Below are 20,965 nucleotides of genomic sequence, written 5' to 3' on the forward strand. Positions count from 1 at the left end.
CATAACCCTCTATTCCCTTCTCCTCATATGCTTATCTAATCGCCCCTTAAATGCATCTATACTATTTGCTTCAACCACTCCCTGTTGTAGCGAGTTCCACATTCCCACCACTCTCTGGGTAAAGAAGTTTCTTGTGAATTCCATATTTGATTTCTTGGACTCTAGTTATGCTCTTCCCCACCAGTGGAAACATTCTCTCTGTATCCACTCTATCAAAACTTAAAGACCTCTATTATGTCACCCCTCAGCCTTCCCTTTTCAAGAGATCCTTTCCTGATAGATATACCCTCGCATTTCTGGTATCATCCTTGTAAATCTTCTCTGCACCCTCTCCAGTGCCTCTATATCTTTATTAATGTAGCATTTGCAATTGAGCCTTTACTTAAAAATCAATATTATGAAGTGAGACCTGTGGCATTTAATGTACTTGGGAAGTTAATTAGATTTGAAAATGTGCAACTAAACCATGTATTTATAGAAAACATCTATTCCACCTTCATCATCTTGTTGCTAAAAATCTCAGTGGCAATATAGCAGTGAGGTAATATGGTATGTAAATAAGTACTGAATTTGATTGGTCCAATAATGGCATCAGAAAGACTTTGCAAGATGTTTTAACAACTTTCATTGGAAAATTAATAGTTGCATTAAGAAGGGAGCTTACTTAAAGAACCAACTACATTTGAGGATGATTTCATTTAACTTTCCATGACCTACTGTAGTGGATGCTGACGAAAAGCATTTGGTGCCATTGATACAGTCAGGACGACATCCATACTGATGGATTAATGATTTTAACGTAATTTGTTGGATGATAATCAACAACTAATTATCAAGAGAAAATACAGTTAGCCTATATATTATAAGGTATACAGTTGAAAAGTTATTTTCAACATAACAACTGACCAAAGCAAAAATCTCACAAGAGATGGTTTGCGTCCATTTTGAATGCCTACTGAGAATAAACTGATGACAGTTCTCGCCATACAACCCACCCCAGCTCCTTCCAGATTTGTTTTTTAATGTATTTTCAGTTCTTTTCAGATGCAAGGGGCACAGCATTGTGGTTCAACAAATTGCACTTGGAGTGGTGCAATGCAGGTTTCACATAGAATTACATACAATTTACAGCACAGAAACAGGCCATTCAGACCAACTGGTCCATGCCGGTGTTGATGCTCCACATGAGCCTCCTCCCACCCACCCCTCTTCATCTAACTCTATCAGCATAACCTTCTGTTCCTTTCTCCCTTATATGTTTATCGAGCTTTCCCTTAAATGCATCTATGTTTGTGCCCATAGTCCCTCATACAGCAAGTTCTCAACCTTCACTGAACTGGCAGGAGGTCAAACAAAAGATGGGCACTTCCCTAAGGGGAATTAAAATGGAAGGGTGAGATACCATGGCTTACTGTAGAATGGCACTGCCAGATCAAGTGTCCCACCCCTCTCAGCTGTGTGATGCTATAGGTTCCGTGCATAGATCTAAAAGAAAAACACACAAAAAATTTAAACATCAAAAGAAAACTTAAAAAGGTTGGCTTAATAAATATATACTATTTTTATAAGCATAAGTACTTACATACATATAAAACTGTATTTCTGTCCCCAGTATGTCCTAAAGTACTTAACAGGCTATGAATTATTTCAGCATCCCAAATGACAGGTAGTGGCAAAAAGAAATGAACCCGATGCCAAATTAAATCATCCTGCTAAATTCCTGATTGTATTTTGTAGCCCCAAAACCATGTGACTCTGCTTCTGGCATGGTGCCTCACTCAATGAGAGTGCATATAGGAGATTCAAATATGAAGGTCATGTGCTCGATTCATGGTGCCCCCAATTTTCCGGTCATTGATCTTAATAGCTGGAAAATCAGATGTGTTGTGCAACTTGTGCTCTATTCCTGATTTTCCAATCTGTGCTCCCGTCAAGTGGGAACCTGCCCTAGAAGCAATGTCTTGCATTTCCATGCCTTAGTGAATATAAAGCCATCATGTTTAGATGATTATAAACCACTAAAATTTCAGTCCATTTGGTTCATAATGCCATATGAACCTCTTGGTTAGATTATTCTTTTGATTCACTATTCTACACATAACCTACCTGAACCCTTTGAATAGACTGTTGCATAGTGGAATTTCCATTTCCTGCCATTATGGAGGGAAATATACCTGATGAATAGAGGAGATTAGCAAATGATCAAAAGTCCCCAAATTTTGATCTTGCACGTATGCACAACAATAACCAAGGCACGAGATTGAAAACAAGTACAACAGAAATGGAACTATATCCTTCTTGGACTATGAAGTTGATTTATGTCAGACAGGAAAATATTGGTATCAGTGCTGTACAATAAGCTGACCCTTTGCACCAACAGCAAAATGGAGGAAAATTCCAATGGGGTTTTGGACTGGTGGGCAATCAGTGCGAGTTTTCACAGTCCCTTTTTCCTCCACCATTTATCTAGAATCCACCATAAAAGAGGCAGTAAATGGGAGGAAGATCTAGGCCTGTGTGTGTTTTCCTGTCAAAATAGGAGAATGAAATAAAAAATTAATGATCCATTTGAAATGTCTGCTGTACTTGCCTGTTAATGATGCTGACAAACTATAACCAATGGATTTCATTGCTAAATTCTTCTACGGCAGAATAAATTGCAGCAGTGAAATAAATACCTTGCAGATCATCGTGGAAAAATGGATGATTCCATTATGTCACAAAAATCAGTGAAAACCAAAATTAACATCTTGGGTTATGCAAAGCTAACTTTAAAAAAATAAAAAATGATGTAATGGTGATTCACTATTATAAAGCCAGAGCTTCAAACTTGACCTTTTTAGAATGACACTAATTTCTGAATAAACACTTTAATACAAAATGCATAAATATGTCTTATTATTTAGTTCCTCAGTATATTTTGTATCAACAGAATAAATGAACTTCTGTAGGCCCAAAGAAACCCCTGAATATCTAGTGGGTTTGTGTTATATATTTCATGCCATGGGCATTTGGCTGAGCCTACCTTTAGCTGAAAGATCAATAAAGCACATTCATAAAGATCACAACCAACATTTTAATGTGTACATAGCCTCGAGCCTGTTTGATCATGGCTGATCTGTACCTCAAATCCATTTACCAGCCTTTGCTCCATATCCCTTGATACCCTTACCTAACAAAAATCTATCTATCTCAGTCTTGAAAGTTTCAATTGACCCAGCATCCACAGCTTTATGGGGAGAGAGTTCCAGATTTCTGCTACCCTTTGTGTGAGGAAGATTTTGTGCCTGAATGGCCTGGTTCTAATTTTAAAATTATGCCCCTGGTTCTGGATGCCCCCACCAGAGGAAATAGTTTCTCGGTATCTACCTTATTGAATCCTTTTATAATTTTAAACATCTCCATTAGTTCACCCCTCAACCTCTATACTCAAGGAAATACAAGTCACGTTTATGCAACCTATCCTCATAATTTAACCCTTTAAGCCCAGGTATCATTCTGGTAAATCGGCGCTGTACCTCCTCCAAGGCCAACATATTCTTCCTGAGGTGCAGTGCCCGAACTGAACTTAATACTCCAGATAGAGTGACCAAGGCTCTTTAGAACTGAAGCATAACCTCCTCCACTTTGCATTCCAGACCCCTTGAGATAAAGGCCAACATTTCATTAGCCTTCTTGATTACTTTTGTACATGTCTACTAGCTTTCAGTGATTTGTGTATATGAACCCCCAAATCTCTGTTTCTAGATTCTCACCATTTAGAAGTTACTCTGATTTGTCTTTCTTGAATCCAAAGTGAATGACCTCACAGTTCCCCACACTGAACTGCATTTACCACAGTATTACCCACTCACTTAATCTGTCTGCATCCCTTTGTAATTTCCTCCTCCCATCTGCACTACTTACTGTGCCTCCCAACTTAGTGTCATCTACAAACTTGGATATACTTTATTCCTTCATCCAAGTTATTGATACATATAGTGAAAAGCTGAGGCCCCCTGAGGAACACCACTTGTCACATCCCACCAATCGGAGTGCCTACTCTTCATCTCTGTCTCCTACCTCCCAACCAATTTCCAAATCATGTCACAAGGTTGCCTCTAAATCTGTGTAGCTACAAAACCTGGATGAAAATTAAATACCAAACCAAGATCTGTATTTAATAGTGTTTCAAGGGCATGTACACATAATACCATCTTCGAAGTAAGCACCTTTTTGCCTCCAAATTATTCAGCATCACATCAGCAAAGTGACCCACTATTATGTAGTTTGGTAAGATGCAACATTGGAATCCAATTTGTGAAATACGATTCTGTAGAATTTAGATTATTAACACGCAGCTAAAATAAACAATATTACAAATATAAATTTCCATGCAAACAAGTATTGTTAGGCATGACGAATTCCGAGTTTCAATTAATATTTTATTTCAACAAAACGTATATTTCTTGGAAGAGTGAAATTATTTCAAGTCCCAATTCTTTCCCATGAATGTTATAACTTCGATGGTTGGAGCTGGTGCCATTTGTGAAGTCAGCGGTCGGATATGACGCTGGCCAAAGTTTGCAGCACATACGTGGGATGTTTCAACGGAAGAGCCAGATGAGCTGGGGCTGTTTATATTGGCGATGATCCATAAACACTCTTTCTGTGGGTCACCACACAACAGCTAACACATAAAATAGACCATAGAGCGCTACGTGTGTGTGCGACTTACGAGACATTTCCTCCCCACTTTGGATGATGAGGACCGTCTGACTGGAGGTTTCACGGCTCGCAGTCACAGACCTGCCACTCAAGCCAAGGCTGGCCAGCTGTTCGCAGCCTTGCCGGAGGGACACTGCTGACAGATTAAAATCCGGAGTGGAGTTCCAAACAGATTGGGATTGCGGCCGGAACTGTGCCGCTGGGATTCGGGCTGTGGAGCAGTTCCAGGTCTTGCGGAGCCGCCCACCTCTGCCAGTCACCGCCAGGAGGGAGGAGGCAAGCGGTAAGTCTATTAAAGTGCGATGACACGCTCAAACTGGCTAGTTGGAGAGTTAACTGCGTTTGAATGAGGGTAGTTTGTGTATATGTGAGCTGGTCTTCAAAAAACAGTTCTATTTAGTGTAACTGAACGCTTCGTGTTATCGAGAGATTTCAATCTTTGCCTCTAGGTAAGTTGATGTAGTTTTGAAAAGTTGGGCGGTGTATTAGTGACTTATCGCGTATTTGCAAGCGATATATGGGCGGGTGGGGGGTTGATAACTGGTTACTTATTTGTATTCGTTTTTTCTATATAAGTAACACCGAGTTGGAATTGGATCTGCGGGTTTGCCCTTTTTTTTTCCAAAATTGAAAAAGGAGACTCGCTGTGAAAGGTAGTTTTGTTTTGTGGAAACAAGGAGTCCTTGAAAAACGTAATTCCTTCCTGTTTACGGGATTATTCGTGGTCTTTAAAAAATCTACAAAGCATACATTGCATTTAACGAGCACTATCTACTTGTTATCACAGTAGTTAATATAAATGGTTTTCCTCTTTAGTCCAATGCAGTGGCATATCTTGCTACTGATGCTTGAAGTTTATTCATATCCGCGGCACCGTTAAACTGTTAAATTGTAAGTGGTAAACCAAATTAATTTTTATAGATGTTAGTTTTTAGAATTTTTGATGTAAATTGAAAGATAAATGTTTTTAACGCAGAGGCTGTTGCATTGTGTAGTCACTTATGGTAAGTGGCTGGTATGAGTGGAAGCAAAACTTAGTTGCTACATGTTAGTGCAATATTTGGTCTGGAGTGCATCAATATATAGAATTTGCAGATGCTATAACAATTCTGCTATCTAGTGGCATTTTAAAATGCACCTATATAAGCTTTCTTGATTATGCTTCTGTGAAGTGCTTTGTGACATTTTTCTGCGTTAAAGGTGTTGTATAAATGCAAGTTGTTATAGTTTAGCTTATTTCACTTTGTTGTGAAAAGTCATTGGTATTCGTTCCTTGGAACAATTCCAGCCTACCACAGAGATGGTCTGCACTTTGTTAATACAGAAAACTTTCATTTTGTTGCTTTGGTGAATTGGGAATGAACTTTATTTTTAAATGTCAGTTTACTAGGTCATCTAGCTTTTAACAGGTAAACTTAAAAATATGAATAAAAAACAACCAATTGCAAATGCTGAAAATCTGAAATAAAATAAATGTTGGAAATATGCAGCCGGTCAGTCCGCATCAGTGGATAAAAGATGGGTCATGGGTTCAGGCAAAGCCATTTTTCAGAATTGAAAACCGAAAGATAAACCTGCATTTTTAATACACAAGAAAGACAAGGAGTGGGAAAAACACATACTCCAAGCACAGGGAGAAAGTTGAGTGATATGTAACCTGCTTAAAAGAAAAGCAGGAGATTATATATGATATGAAAGATAATCTCTGTCAGGCAATTGAAAGAAGCAGTAAAGAAACAATGTGCCAATAGCAAAGACCATGAGAAACCCACCCAAAGAAAAAGATGAGGAAAATAGGGGAGTTGAAAGAAACACAAAGGATGTGAGTTGTCCCAATGATCTGCTCTAGCATCAATAGGAGAATCATGGAAACCCTAGAAAAATAACTTTAAAAAAGTTTATGCTGAGGTTGGTCTGAAATGAATGCAGAAAATACTGGCAAACACCAAGTTTGTCAGTTCTTACCCCCACAGACCCACTCCACACCACAACACCTTCTGCTGTAAATAAAATGGAGGGTATACCCAAGACCTGAAATTGCTAAAGTCTATGTTCAGACTAGAGGGCTGTAGAATCCCCAAGAGAATGTTCCTGAAGTTTACATTGAGTTTGGTTGGGACAATGTAGGAAGCCAAAGATAGAGTTGCAGACAGAGCAGAGGTGTTCAAAGTGATCGCCTAATCTGAGTTTGCTCTCTCCAATACACAGACCAAGAATTGTGAGCAACACACACTGCATATAGATTGGAGGAATTAGACATACATTGCTGACTTGCATGGAAGAGATTGTGGGGCCCTGGACAGTGGTGCAGCAGGGTTTGAAAGGATACATTTTGCATCTGACAGCTAGGGTGGTGGAGTGAAAACAAGGTTCTTGTGGAGAGAATGATCCCTCTGGAAAGTGGAGGGAGGAGGAAGTTGTTCTTGCAGGTGGCAGAAATGGTGGAAGATGGTCTGTTAAATGTGAAGGCTGATGAAACAAATTTGCTTTGGTTTCTCTATCCTCTGGTCAGATGTATGCTTATTGTTGAAATGTTAAAAAGTTGGTGGATGTTTGTAGAAAATAAAGCATAACTTGATTATTGAATGCACTGTATCTTGTAAAACACCACAGCTGGCTAAACATTCTATTACTAATGTATGAAATAGAATTTGCAGATTTATGTTCATCAAAATACTTTACTGGTGTAGTAAAAGATATTGCAATGTGGTGAGAAGTTTGGTCTTGCTATAATCTAAAGTAAATGTGAGTTTTATAAATGTTGCTTTTTAATGAAAATTGCTGCATATACTGGTTAATTAAAGATGAATTTGTTTGGAAACAACTAGAATGTGTTTATTAGCTTGAGATGACTAGTGCAATTCTCCCCTTTTTTATATCCAAATAAATATCATCTTCATGTGTTAGTCTGAGGTATTGCAGCTTTAAATGTTAGTGACCGGATTCCTTTCTGATCTTTTTAATCTTAAGTCAATGCTTTGAACTTATTAAAATGTAAACCAGTTACAATGGTGTATTCCAGTTGCTAAGTAGTATAAATGGATTGAACCTTAATGATCTTTGACATAATCACAATCTCTATAAGGGGGAGTTGCAGATTTGAATGCAAAATGGAAGATGAATAGTTTAAATTTAACTGCTGTACATGAGTGACTATATACAATAGATTCCCTGGGGAGGCAATGTGTGTAAGATTCTCTTCTGGCCCTGTATATTTCTATGATCCTACTAGCTCCCCAGATAACTCTGTGGATAAATGCACTGTTGTGTGTGCTACCGAGCCCCACAGAATAGGTAGGTTCTTTGTTTGATCTGTGTCAAGTTAGCTGGTTGGAACTGGGGTATTGGCAAGGATTCTGCAATTGGGCTACAGCGCTCCTGGATGGGAGTAGATGGAGAACATCAGTCTGGGTTGCTGCTCTCAATAGTTATCCAGTAACTTTTTGAAAAGTACATGTGAGGACATCGGATGAGAGAGGATTGGGATCCACTGAGATGCTAGTAATGGTCCTACAGTCTTCCAACACATTGTCATGGCTTGTGTGAAGCATGATCATTTGGGTGTGGCACTGGCAAGCAGTCAGCATCTTCAAGAGAACATTTAAAATATGTGAGTCAACAAATTGAGCTTTTAACTGAAATGTCAAACTGATTATCTGATGCTTGTGACTATACATCGTCCAAACTGGAGAAAAACAATAAAAGTAGAGATGGCTCTTTGGAAGAGAATCCTGGAGTTTAAGGTGTTGCAAATTGGTGTTGTGGGACCACTAATTTCACGGTATCGTTCACCTTATCTTAATTCATCCATCCATAAAGACACTACATTCTCACCATTCCTACATCCAATTGCTTGTTGAATAATTCCAGGGCTTTTTCCTCCACCCACACTCTGCCCCCATTATTCAGCATTGAACACTCCTATGTCAGCTATGGCCTGGATTAGAAACAGAGTAAAGTGCTTCCTGCTCCACAGTGCATCTTAACACCAGATTAGGAGGCCCACTCTTTTTAGCAATGCCTCTAACCTCGCATTTAATTTTCAACTGAAAGTGGAACCTAGTGCTAAATTCTGTGGCTATCTGAATTCCTTTCATGGAGGGTCTCTTCGGCTGTTGGAGTGAGGAAACCTTCATTTGGCTGATTCTAACTCAAATACAGAGCTAAATTTAAATAGAAATGCAGTTTTTTTTCCTGTGCCTCCAGTGCAGAAGGCGGAATAGCAGTGGCCTTTATTGCTAAAACACTCTGGCTTAATGACTATCCCTACTGAAATCAATTTTTCTCTGATATGCTTGCGTAAAGGCCCATGGATCCCAGGGATGCAGGCGGTTCGGAAGCTTCCCTGGGATCACGTGGGCTCCTCCAATCGGAAAGGAGGATTCTTCATATATGTTTATGGGAATTCCATTTACAAATGGAATCTGAACGGAATGCGCCAGCGAAAGTGATTTTTTTGGGTCAGTATGGATAATCTGTCAAGGCGAACCTTCACAGATCGCAAGTTCTGTGGTTTTGCGAATGCAGAACTTACGGAGCCTTTTGATGCTTATGACGGCGTTGTCAGCGAGAGCGCAAAATCCGGGCCATAGTGGTTGAAAATTCTCAGTTGTGTTTTCGAATGACGTCGCCAAGGGGCAGCATGTAGATGAGAAATAGGAGGGGGCTAAGGATAGATCCTTGGAGGACATCAGAGGTAGTGGTGCGGGAGCAGGAAGAGAAGCTGTTTAAGGTGATTCTCGCGCTACAATTAGATAGATAAAAATGGAACCAGGCGAGTGCAGTCCTACCCAGCTGGACGACGGTGGAGTGTCGTTGGAGGAGGATGGTGCGGTCAACCGTGTCAAAGGCTGCAGACAGGTGAAGAAAGATGAGGAGAGATAGTTTATCTTTGTCACAGAGGATGTCATTGGTGACTTTGAGAGCTGTTTTGGTACTATGCCAGGGGTGCAAACCTGATTGTAAGGATTCAAACAGAGTTCTGGAAACGATGAGCATAGATTTGGGAGGTGACGACACATTCAAGGACTTTGGCGAGGAAACAGAGATGGGGAATAAGTTTACAAGAACTGAGGGGTCAAGGGTTGGTTTTTTGAGGAGAGGGGTGTGATAGCAGATTTGAAGGAGAAGGGTACAGTACCTGAAGAGAGAATTAAGTGTCTAATGTATCTTAGTAATTATCTTTGGTAGATATGAAATGCTTCAGAAATATAAAAATACTTTGGAACCAACTTGGTGACTAATGGATAAATGCCTGCTTAAATCTTAGTTGGGATTAAAATTTTACAGTTCATCTACAAAGATGGAAAATATAAATTGGAAACTAGGCCATTTCTGTCTCCACTTCATTTTGAGTTGGAACTCAATCTAAAATCAGATGCTTTGTTAGCTGCATTTTGCATTAAAATCTTTAAGTCAGACCATAACCTCTGCACTTATTTGGTCACATGGCAGCTGTTGTTGATTCTGCATTTCCATTTACACCTCTTCTAGATCCATCTTGTTACTTTACTTGTCCCATTACCACCTCCTTTTGCCTTGCACCATCATCATACCGTTTGTCATTTCATCGCTCTGCTTTCCACCTGATCACAGAGCTTCCCTTTTTGTTCTTTACTCCCCTCCCCCTGCACTTGCTTAAAATCTGTTACATCTCTAACTTTTTCCAGTTCTGACAAAAGGTTATTGACTTGAAACGTTAACTGTTTCTCTCTCCACTGATGCTGCCTGACCTGCTGAGTATTTCCAGCATTTTCTATTTTTTTTACATATTTCCAGCATCCATAGTATTTTGCTTTAGTATTGGTGTTTAATTCACTGCCACTTCTCTTTTAGCAATGCACACCTTTTACAGGATTTCCATTGTCTCTTACTGTGTTCATCTTCATTGCTTTCTGTTTCCCTTCTCGTGTTTGATCAGGTATCTACCAAAACTCTGTCACAGCCGCAACTGTCTCCGGCTGCGACTTATTCCACCCTTCATGGTTTGGATCCACCCAAGATTACAGATATCTCCAAGATATTCAGCGTTCCTCAAACCGCTGCTCTTGCTGCATCCTGAGATCCACGCTTCATTCCATACACTGCCACATGCACGCTCTTGACCCCTCTCTTCAGCAGCACCAACTCATACATGGGATATACAACAACTTGTATTTAAATAGCACCGTTAACATAGAACCTTTTTGCTAAGGTGCTGCACAGGAGTATTTTAAGACAAATAATTCGACACCGATCCACATGAGGGTAAATTAGGGCAGGTGACCAAAGGCTTGGTCAAAGAGGTAGGTTTTAAGGAGTGTCTTAAAGGAGGAAAGAGAGGTAGTGAGGCGGACAGGTTTAGGCAGGGAATTCCAGAGCTTGGGGCCAAGGCAACAGAAGGCACGGCCACCAAAGGTTGAGCGATTTTTATAATTGGGGATGTTCGAGGGCAGAATTAGCAGAGCGCAGATATCTCTGGAGGGTTGGGGGCCTGGGCTGTGGGGCTGAAGGAGATTAGAGATAGGAAGGGGCGAGGCCATGGAGGGATTTGAAAACCAGGATGAGCATTTTGAAATCGAGGCGCTGCTTAACCAGGAGCTAATGTAGGTCAGCCAGCACAGAGGGGAATGGGATTTGGTGCGAGTTAGGACACAGGCAGCTCCGTTTTGGATGACCTCAAGTTTATGTAGGGATGTGGGAGGCCAGCCAGGAGTGTGTTGGAATAGTCAAGTCTAGAAGTAACAAAGGCATGGATGAGGGTTTCGGCAGCGGATGAGCTGAGGCAAGGGCGGAGACGGGCGATATTAGAGGTGGAAGTAGGCAGTCTTTGTTATGGTGCGGATATGTGGTCGGAAGCTCATTTCAGGGTCAACTATGACACCAAGGTTGCGAACAGTGTGGTTCAGCCTCAGACAGATGTTGGGGAGAGGGATGGAGTTAGTGGCTAGGGAACGAAGTTTGTGGCGGGGACTGAAAACAATGGCTTCGATCTTCCCAATATTTAATTGGAGAAAATTTTTGCTCATCCAGAACTGTGTGTCGGACAAGCAGTCTGACAATTAAGCGCCGTGGAGGGGTCGAGCGAAGAGGTAGAGCTGGGTGTCATCAGCATACATGTGAATACTGACTGCCTGACTGTTTTCGGATGATATCGCCAAGGGGCAACATGTAGATGAGAAATAGGAGGGGGCCAAGGATAGATCCTTTGGGGACACCAGAGGTAATGGTGCGGGAGCAGGAAGAGAAGCCGTTGCAGGTGATTCTCTGCTTACGATTAGATAGATAAGAATGGAACCAGGTGAGTGCAGTCCCACCCTGCTGGACGACGGTGGAGAGGCTTTTGAGAAGGATGGAGTGGTCAACCATGTCAAAGGCTGCAGACAAGTCGAGAAGGGATAGTTTACTTTTGTCACAAAGGATGTCATTTTGAGAGCCGTTTTGGTACTGTGGCAAGGACGGAAACCTGATTGGAGGGATTCAAACATGGAATTGTGGGGAAGATGGGCACGGATTTGAGAGGCGACAACACGTTTAAGGACTTTGGAGAGGAAAGGGAGGTTAGAGATGGGGCGGCAGTTTGCAAGGACAGAGGGATCAAGGTTTGGTTTTTTTGAGGAGAGGTGATGATGGCAGATTTGAGGGAGAGGGGGACAGTACCTGAGGAGAGAGAACCGTTGGTATCAGCTAACATGGGAATCCAAAAAGGAAGTTTGGTGGGAATAGGTTTGAGGGAGCAGGAGGTGAGTCTCCTAGACAAGATGAGCACAGAGAGGTCATGAGGGGAGATCGGAGAGAAACTGGAGAAAGATGTGAGTTCAGGGCTAGGGCAGGGGGGAACCTTAGAGGAAGTTTGGCCCCGTGGGCTAGGGGAAGGCAGGGAAGTGGCAGAGGCAGCTGAACGGATGGTCTCAATCTTAGAGACAAAAGTCCATGAGCTCCTCACACTTGTTATCGAAGGTGAGGGTGGAGGGGACAGGGGACAGGGGAGAGGGGTTTAAGAAGACGGTTGGCAGTAGAGAATAGGAGCCAGGGTTTATCTTTGCATTCCAGAATGATTCTGGAATAGTGAGCAATTTTGGCAGATGAGAGCAGGACCTGATAGTGCTTTGTGGTCTAGCCAGATCTGGCGGTGAATGGCTAAACCAGTTGTCCGCCATATCCGTTCAAGTCTGCGTCCCTTGGACTTAAGGGAGTGAAGATGAGAACCATACCCAGGGGAACGGCCAAGGGATGAGAAGGCAATTGTTTTAGTAGGGACTAGGACATCAAAGATAGTAGTGAGGGTGTGGTTGAGCAGATTGGTAGCTGCAGAAATGTTATGGTGAATGGAGGGCCAGAGGCTGGACAGTTGGGATTTCATAAGTGCAGTTCACAGAATCACAAACCCCACAGTGCAGATAGAGGCCATTTCGGCCCATCGAGCCTGCACCGACACATATCCCACCCGATCACTGTAACCCCACGTATTTAATCCCCCTAACACTAATGGTCAATTTATCATAGCCAATCAACCTAACCCACACATCTTTGGACTGTGGGAGGAAACCGGAGCACCCAGAGGAAACCCACGCAAACACTGGGAGAATGTGTGTGGAGTTTGCACAGTCACCTGAGGCTGGATTCGAACCCGGGTCCCTGGTGCTGTGAGGCAACAGTGCTAACCACTATGCCACTGTGCTGCCCCTTGTTGTAAGAGAGTTTTTTCCAGAAGGAAGCAGAGTTGGAGTGGGTGGGTGGAAGGGGGATGTGGGTGGAGAGCAATATGAGGATATGGTCAGAGATGGCCTTATCTGCAATTGACACCATGGGAGTAGCGAGGCCACGAGAGATGGCAAGGTCGAGGGGGTGGCTGTGAATATGGGTTGGGGAGTTTACATGGAGGGAGAGATTAAGGGAGGATAGGAGGCTAGTGAACTCAGGAGAGAGAGCATGATAAATTGAGATGGAGGTTGAAATCACCGAGGATGAGAAGTCGTTTGGTGCAGAGGCTGAGGGAGGAGAACAGTGACGATATCTCGGTAATAACATTTTTATGTTACTTGGGTGGGCGGTAGAAAACACATTTTAAAATGAAGTGAGGGTTTGAACAAGGTGAGATGCTCAAAGGAGGAAAAACTGCCAGAGGAATAGGGGGACAGACCAAGGTGTGATTTGGTGATGAGAGCCACACTGCCACCACGGTGGTCTGAGCAGGGCAAGTGGTGGAAGGTATAGCTGGGTGTGGAGGCTTCATTTAAGGGTAAGGTGTCATCACCCCTCAACAAAGTTTCCGTCGGGGCCATGATATCAATGCAGTCATCCACGATAAGTTTATGGATGGCAAGGGCCTTCTTCGCAGGTGAATGGACATTCTGGAGGGAGATGCGGAGGGTCGTGATGGCTGCCCCACTGCCAGCGTCCACAGGGTCAGTGCTGGGGGGTGTGAGTTGGTTGGGGAGGAGATTGGCAAGATTTGCCCACAGTGGGTGCGCTGGGCGGGAAAGTTGGCGAGAGAGTAGGATGGGACAGTTGGGGTTGCTGCTCGTAAGGCAGCAGCGATGAGTGCCTCGATGGGCCCTTTGTAGGATGCCAAGAGAGGCACAGAAGGAAGCTGTGGGCTTATCGAAGAGGGAGTCAAGCCTGGGACAGCAGCAGGAGAGTAGGAAGGTCGAAGAGTAATGAAGGATTGGGGTAGGGATTTGGAAGGGCAGTGGAGAGGAGAGATGAAAGGAGGCATGATAACAGGAGAGTGTGGTCAAGGAGGGATAGGGAGAGAAGGAAACTGGGGGGAAAAAGTGAAATGGCTCGGGTCCAGAGCGGCAGCCAAAGTGCGCACGTGTATGGACATGGGAAAAGCTCAGAAAAGCTCATACGGCACAGAAACAGGCCATTTGGCCGAACCAGTCCATGCTGGCATTTATACTCCACTCTAGCCTCCTCCTGCCTTTCCTCATCTAACTCTGTCAGCATAACCCTCTATTCCTTTCTCCCTCATATATGCTTGTCTAGCCTCCCCTTAAATGCATCTATACTATTTGCCTCAACCACTCCCTGTGGTAGTGAGTTCCACATTCTCCCCACTCTCTGGGTAAAGAAGTTTCTTCTGAAGTCCCTACTGGATTTCTTGGTGACTATCTTATATTGATGGCCTCTAGTTATGCTTGTCCCCACAAGTGCAAACATTCTCTCTCTCTATCAAAACCTTTCATAATTTTAAAGACCTCTATTAGGTCACCCCTTAGCCACCTTCTTTCAAGAGAAGAGACCCAACCTGTTCATCCTTTCCTGATATGTATATCCTCGCATTTCTGTTATCATCCTTGTAAATCTTCTCTGCACACTCTCCAGTGCCTCTCTATCCTTTTTATAATATGGCAACCAGAACTGTATGCAGTACTGAAAGTGTGGTCTAACCAAGGTTCAATACAAGTTTAGCATAACTTCCCTACTTTTCAATTCTCTCCTTCTAGAAATAAACTCGTGCTTAGTTTGCTTTTTTTTAATGGCTTTGCTAACCTGTGTCGCAACTTTGTGATTTGTGTATTTGTACTCTGAGATCCCTTTGTTCCTCTACCGCACCTAGACTTGCACCCTCCAAGTGATAAGTGACCTTCCTATTCTTCCTAGCAAAATGTAATACCTCACATATTTGTGTTGAACTTCATTTGCCAATTATATGCCCATTCTGCAATTTATTAATGCCCTCCTGTAATTTGTTGTAGTCCTCCTCCGTATTGACTATTAACCCCTTTTCCCCCCCCCCCCAATTTGATGTCATCTGCAAATTTAGAGTGTGCTTTGATTCCAAAGTCTAAATCACTAATGTAAATTGTGAACAGTGGTCCCAGCACTGATCCTTGTGGAACACTACTATCCACCTTCTGCCACTGAACAGCTACCCTTTACCCCTACTCTCTGCTTTCTGTCTTGAAGCCAGCTAGCTATCCATTCTGCTACTTGTCCCCTGACTCTGCATTCTCTGACCTTGTTCATTAGTCTATTATGGGGTACCTTTATCGAAGGCCTTTTGAAAATTTAGATACATTTCATCCACTGCATTACCATTGTCTACTCTGTTACCTCTTCAAAAATGTAAATGAGGTTGGTCAAGCAAGATTTCCCTTTTGAAATCCATGCTGACTATTCCTTTATATTTTTGGTTTCTAGATGTTCTTCTATTTTCTCCTTTAGTAGGGATTCCATTATTTTTCCTACCACCGATGTTAAACTGACTGGTCTATAATTCCCTGAACATGTTCTATCCCTCTTCTTGAATATAGGTATTACATTAGCTATCCGCCAGTCTGGCACTACACCTTTCCCCTTTTTTCTAATGAATTATTAAATAGGCCCAGAAATTCGGGTCGGGGGCTTCCCGCGGGTGCAAGCCCCCAACCTGCACTTACCTTGCGCGCTGGCAGTTGAGCTGTAAGGCCCCGTGGAATTCCGCTTCGGGGCCTGGCCCAGCTGCTGGCGCGCTGTGCTTGCGTGTCCCAGGGGCGTAGTTAGTGTGATGCGTCCCCCGGGATCACGTGGGCCATGGGCAGCCAATCGGTGCAGGGAAAAGCCCATTCATAAGTAGTGACGGGAAGACCTGTCAAAACTTATAAATACTACGGCCCCAAAATAGTAGTAAACATTCAAATACATTTTTAAAAATCATCACACTTTTTAAATAAACTATAAATTACTTTAAATAAACTATAAATTACATTAAATAACTATTTTAAACAATTTAAATTTGAGAAAAATAATTTTATATTCTAATAGGGCTAAAAATAAACTTGCCTTGCTTTAAAGTATTTAAAAATAATAAACCTGTAGAAAAAATGTTTTTAATTTTAATGAATTGACCACTTACCTTTTAATATGCGGGCCTTACGCCTGGTTTTTACATTTCTAAAATCTAAAGACTTACTTTTTTTTTAAAACAGGTTTTTCCGTGAGGGTAAGTTCAAAGCGCACGCGCAGACTCCCATGCGCACACGTTCAACCTCTGAACCCCTTTGTACAGAGTAACAGAAGTGCCGCTTTCCCACGCATGCGCAGTGCATGCAAGAAACCGGCACTTCCATCGGGCCCACGCGTGAGCATCCCGTGCGTACTCACCCGTGGAGACCCGAATTTCTGGGCCATTAAATGTGTACTAATGCCTCTGCTATCTCTTCCCTAGATTCTTTTAAAATGCGTGGATACAATCCATCCAGACCAGGGGTTTTATTGTACCTCTTCTGTCCAATTAATACCGGGGTAGTTGAAATCCCCCACAATTATTATTCTATGTTTTTTACTCACTTCCTTAATTTGTCTACATATTTCTTCAGACCACCAAATAGTGGAAGGAGGTGGAGGTAGATTATGCATATTAGTGTGATTGATCCTTTGTTATCTTTTATCTCTATCCATATGGATTCTATTTTTGTCATGCTGATGGTTCACTTTTTTCTACTGCCATTGTTACCCCTAATAAGTACAGCTACTCCACCTCCCCTTTTTTCCCCCCCTCTATCTTTTCTAAATATGTTATACCCTGCAATGTTTAATTCCCAGTCCTGATTTTTCTGTAGCCATGTCTCAGTAATCCTTACTATGTCTGGTTCCTCGCAACGCATGATTGACTTCCCCTCCAAGTCACACACCATCCTGACTTAGAAGTATATTGCCAATCCTTCATCATTGCTGGGTCAAAATCATCAAACTCCCTACCTAACTGCACTGTGGGAGTACCTTCACCACACTGACTGTAGCAGTTCAAGAAGGCAGCTCACCACCACCTTCTCGAGGACAATTGGGAATGGGCAATAAGTCCTGGCTGTGCCAGTGACTCCCACATCCCATAAACTCTTTTTTTAATTAGTTACTGCATTGCTGTACAGACAATTTAACTAATTTTTTATAGGATTTCCTCTCACTTTATGTTTAACCATCTTTTTAGACTCCTGTTCTATAACTATTTATTCCCTTGCCATCAAGGTCCTCCTTACTTTATTTCCTATTCTCTCTCTCCCTGTTGTTTATAATTAGGCTGGTTATGTTTCTTGTAGATCCCCTCCCCATTTTACTAGTTTAAAGCCTTTGCCACCTCCCTATTTACCCTTTCTGCTAGGACACGGGTCCCATCCCGGTTCAGGTGGAACCCGTCCCATCGGTACAGCTCCTTCCTGTCCCAGAACTGGTGCCAATGTCCCATGAAAAAGAACCCCTCTTTCCCACACAGCCTGTAGGGTGTGGTACATGCGCCCAGTCAGTTATGCCCCTGACTGTTTGTGAGCGGTTCGAATCGCTCCCATGCCCCTGGGTTCTAGACACCGGACTTGGGTACAGGCAGCGATATAGAAAACTCAGGTAGACAAGTGGTTTGGATGCAAACAAAACCAAGATTTTATTGAACAAGAAAATTTAATATAGTCTTAAAATAAATTACCACTACAACATTATATGCAAATACACTTATACAGGGAATGGGGAACACACGGCACATCGAGGGAAAACAACAATCTTAACAATCCCCTTATCCTTATCCCACCCCTATACCTAACTACATTAAGCTATGAGGGGCTGGAATTTATGCTCACCAGTCATAGTTCAAAATCAACTGTTGGAAAAGAAAACGGGTTTTGAGGTTTTGCCCTCTGTCCTGAGGTACCCCGTCGCCATGTGGTCTTCAGAGGCGCAGTACTGGAGCTGCTGCCGTGACGCACCCTCTTCTCGGCTACTGTCGTCGTCACGTCCCGATGGGTTCTTCTCCCTCGGGCGGTCATCGGCGGTAACGTTATATTTATCGGACGGTCACCAGTTGTTACCGTTTAGGCCTTACCGGCCATGCACCAAACGCCTGTGTATTCGTTATGGTGTGGAGACCTGCATCAATGCTGTGTTCAAGATGCTTGCCGTCGTCCCCACTTCCTTTCAACAAGATGCTTGCTATTGTCTTCCTCAGGGACTTCCTCCCTCCCCTCAGGCGTCAGCTTATAACTAGGCACTTGGGGGTTTTAAAATTACCGATACGGTTCTCTCTGCTCTGCTCTGCCCTTATCGAGGTATTATCATCTTCGTCTCGTCTGACTACACTACAAGTCCTGGGCTACCTGCTCCACTTCGTCTCGTCTCCAACAGTTGGTATGGTGTCCTTAGCTACTGAAGATCTACTCCGGAGAGCGAACCCGCCACGAGGCTGGGGCACGAGTACGAGCAGCAGCCCAAGAGGCCGGAGCCACGAGAGCCAGGCAAAAGCAGGAGCGAGAGCGCGGGCCAGAGCAATGACTGCTACCTGGGGCCTTCAGTTATACTTTTCTGAAAACTCCTTATCTACACGCCGGATCTGGTTGGCTCTATATTGTCTTAATTCTGGCGGGCTAGTTTTCAATAAGGGTAGCAATCCATGTTAACTGTTTAGATGGCCGGTAATTGCATTTACCGGCCTGAAATTGACCTGTATTGTCCTGTGACTTCTTGATGGGCTTGTCCGGCCTCGGTGGCTGTGTTTAATCTGTTTTCGATTATGTATGCAGACTGTTTGATGGTATTAAACTATGAGCCTCACTGAAACTTAAATCTGACTCCGATTCGTCTGATACATTATTCAAAGTTCTGTCTGGTAGAGTTCTCTTCACAGAAAACCTGCAGCCTTAGTTTCGATTACGCCCAAGCTGTCTGCTCTGCAGAATCCACATTTGAATCCCACAGGCTTTCTGTCACGAGGCTCGGAAGCCACCTTGGGTACCCTTTAATTTAAAATGTCCATTGCAGGGCCCCTTTTTATTAATAATAACCTCCTGGGAGATGTAGAAATGTTGCAATCTTACAAGCCCTTTAGCCACATGTTAATTCTCCTGATCTGTCTGCTTCTATGCCATTTGCATGTGGCTTGGGCAGTAATCCAGAGAATATTACCCTTGAGGTCCTGCTTTTTAATTTAGAACCTAACTCCTGATACTCTTTCAGCAGGACCTCCTCCTTGTTCCTACCTATGTCGTTTGTTCCAACATGGACCACGACAACTGGATTTACCCCCTCCCTTTCCAAGTTCCCCTCCAGTTGCCATGAGATATCCCTTACCCTGGCACCGGGTATGCAACACACCCTTCGGGATACTTGTTCCTGGCTGCAGGGGACGCTATCTATCCCCCTAATTATAGAGTCCCCTATCACTACCACATTTCTACTCTATTCTATATAAGGGGTAGGCCATTTAGGACTGAGATGAGGAGGAATTTCTTCACTGAGAGTGGTGAACCTGTGGAATTCTCCACCACAGAAGGCAGTTGAGGCCAATTCATTAAATATATTCAAGAAGGAGTTGGATATATTTCTAAGGCTAAAGGGATCAAGGGATATGGAGCAAAAGCAGGGACAGGGTACTGAATTTGGATGATCAGCCATGATCTGATTAAATGGCGGAGCAGGCTCGAGGGGCCGAATGGTCTACTCCTATCTTCTATGTTTCTACATTCTGCTTCCCCCCCCCCCCCAAAAAGACAGCCTTCTGAGCCACAGTGCATTGTGGCTGTCGTCCTCGCAGTCTTTCTCCTTGTCCTCACAGGTAGCGAGTACATTGTACCTGTAGGACAGAACCCGTGTCAGTCGGACCCCCTTCTCAACCTCTCCTAAATCCCTGCTACCCGGCTCCCTACCAGTCACATCCTCCCTTTCCTCTGGGGTGTGACTGTATTCTGGATAAAACTGTCCAGAAATTCCTCCCCCTCCCTTATGTGTCAGTGTCTCCAACTCTCACTCCAGCTCAATGACTCTGAGCTGGAGAGATTCAAGATGGAGACATCTCCTGCAGACGTGTTTGCTCAGGACAGTCTTGCTGTCCACAAATTCCCACATACTGCAGTCCAGACACACAACCTGCCCCTCCATATCTTAGTCTAGCCTTATTTTATTTAATTAGTTAAAGTCTTTATTCAACAATTATTTAGTTACAAACTATAATGCAGTATAGTTGTTATAGTTTCCTGGTCCTAGTTTAAACCTCTGTCCTAGGTTAGAGAGGATAAAAAAGTTAATACCAACCAATCACCTACCTGCTGTCCTGTGACATCACTCCTTGATTTTGCTTTTGCTCTCCCCTTCGTTCCTGCTCCTTTTATCCTCGCTGGTCCTGCTCTCGCTCTGACCTCGGGTCACCGCTCCTTTTTTCCCCGCTGCTCTCGCTGGTCCCACTCTCGCTCTGGCCTCGATTTGCTGGTCCCGCTCTCGCTCTGACCTCTGGTCGCTGCTCCTTTTATCCCTGCTGGTCCTGCTCTCGCTCTGGCCTCTGGTCACTGCTCCTTTCATTCCTGTCGCTGGCCTC

At 43.2% G+C, this 20,965-nt stretch overlaps 1 protein-coding gene across 3 annotated transcripts in view; it reads left to right on the top strand.

The window, feature by feature from the left end:
• Window positions 1-4,632: 4,632 nt before the first annotated feature.
• The window catches only part of serpine2 (serpin peptidase inhibitor, clade E (nexin, plasminogen activator inhibitor type 1), member 2), a 39,825-nt gene continuing 23,492 nt past the window's right edge, over window positions 4,633-20,965 (top strand). Inside the window, exon 1 of one of the 3 annotated variants that reach the window (XM_085990467.1) lies at window positions 4,633-4,990. The gene's annotated coding sequence lies outside the window, so the exon portion shown is untranslated. The other 2 variants (XM_085990465.1, XM_085990468.1) reach the window with 2 other exon arrangements.

This window comes from Somniosus microcephalus, chromosome 6 (genome assembly GCF_052327205.1).
Source record: "Somniosus microcephalus isolate GS21.2 chromosome 6, FLI_Smic_1.0, whole genome shotgun sequence".
NCBI classification, from domain to species: Eukaryota; Metazoa; Chordata; class Chondrichthyes; order Squaliformes; family Somniosidae; genus Somniosus; species Somniosus microcephalus.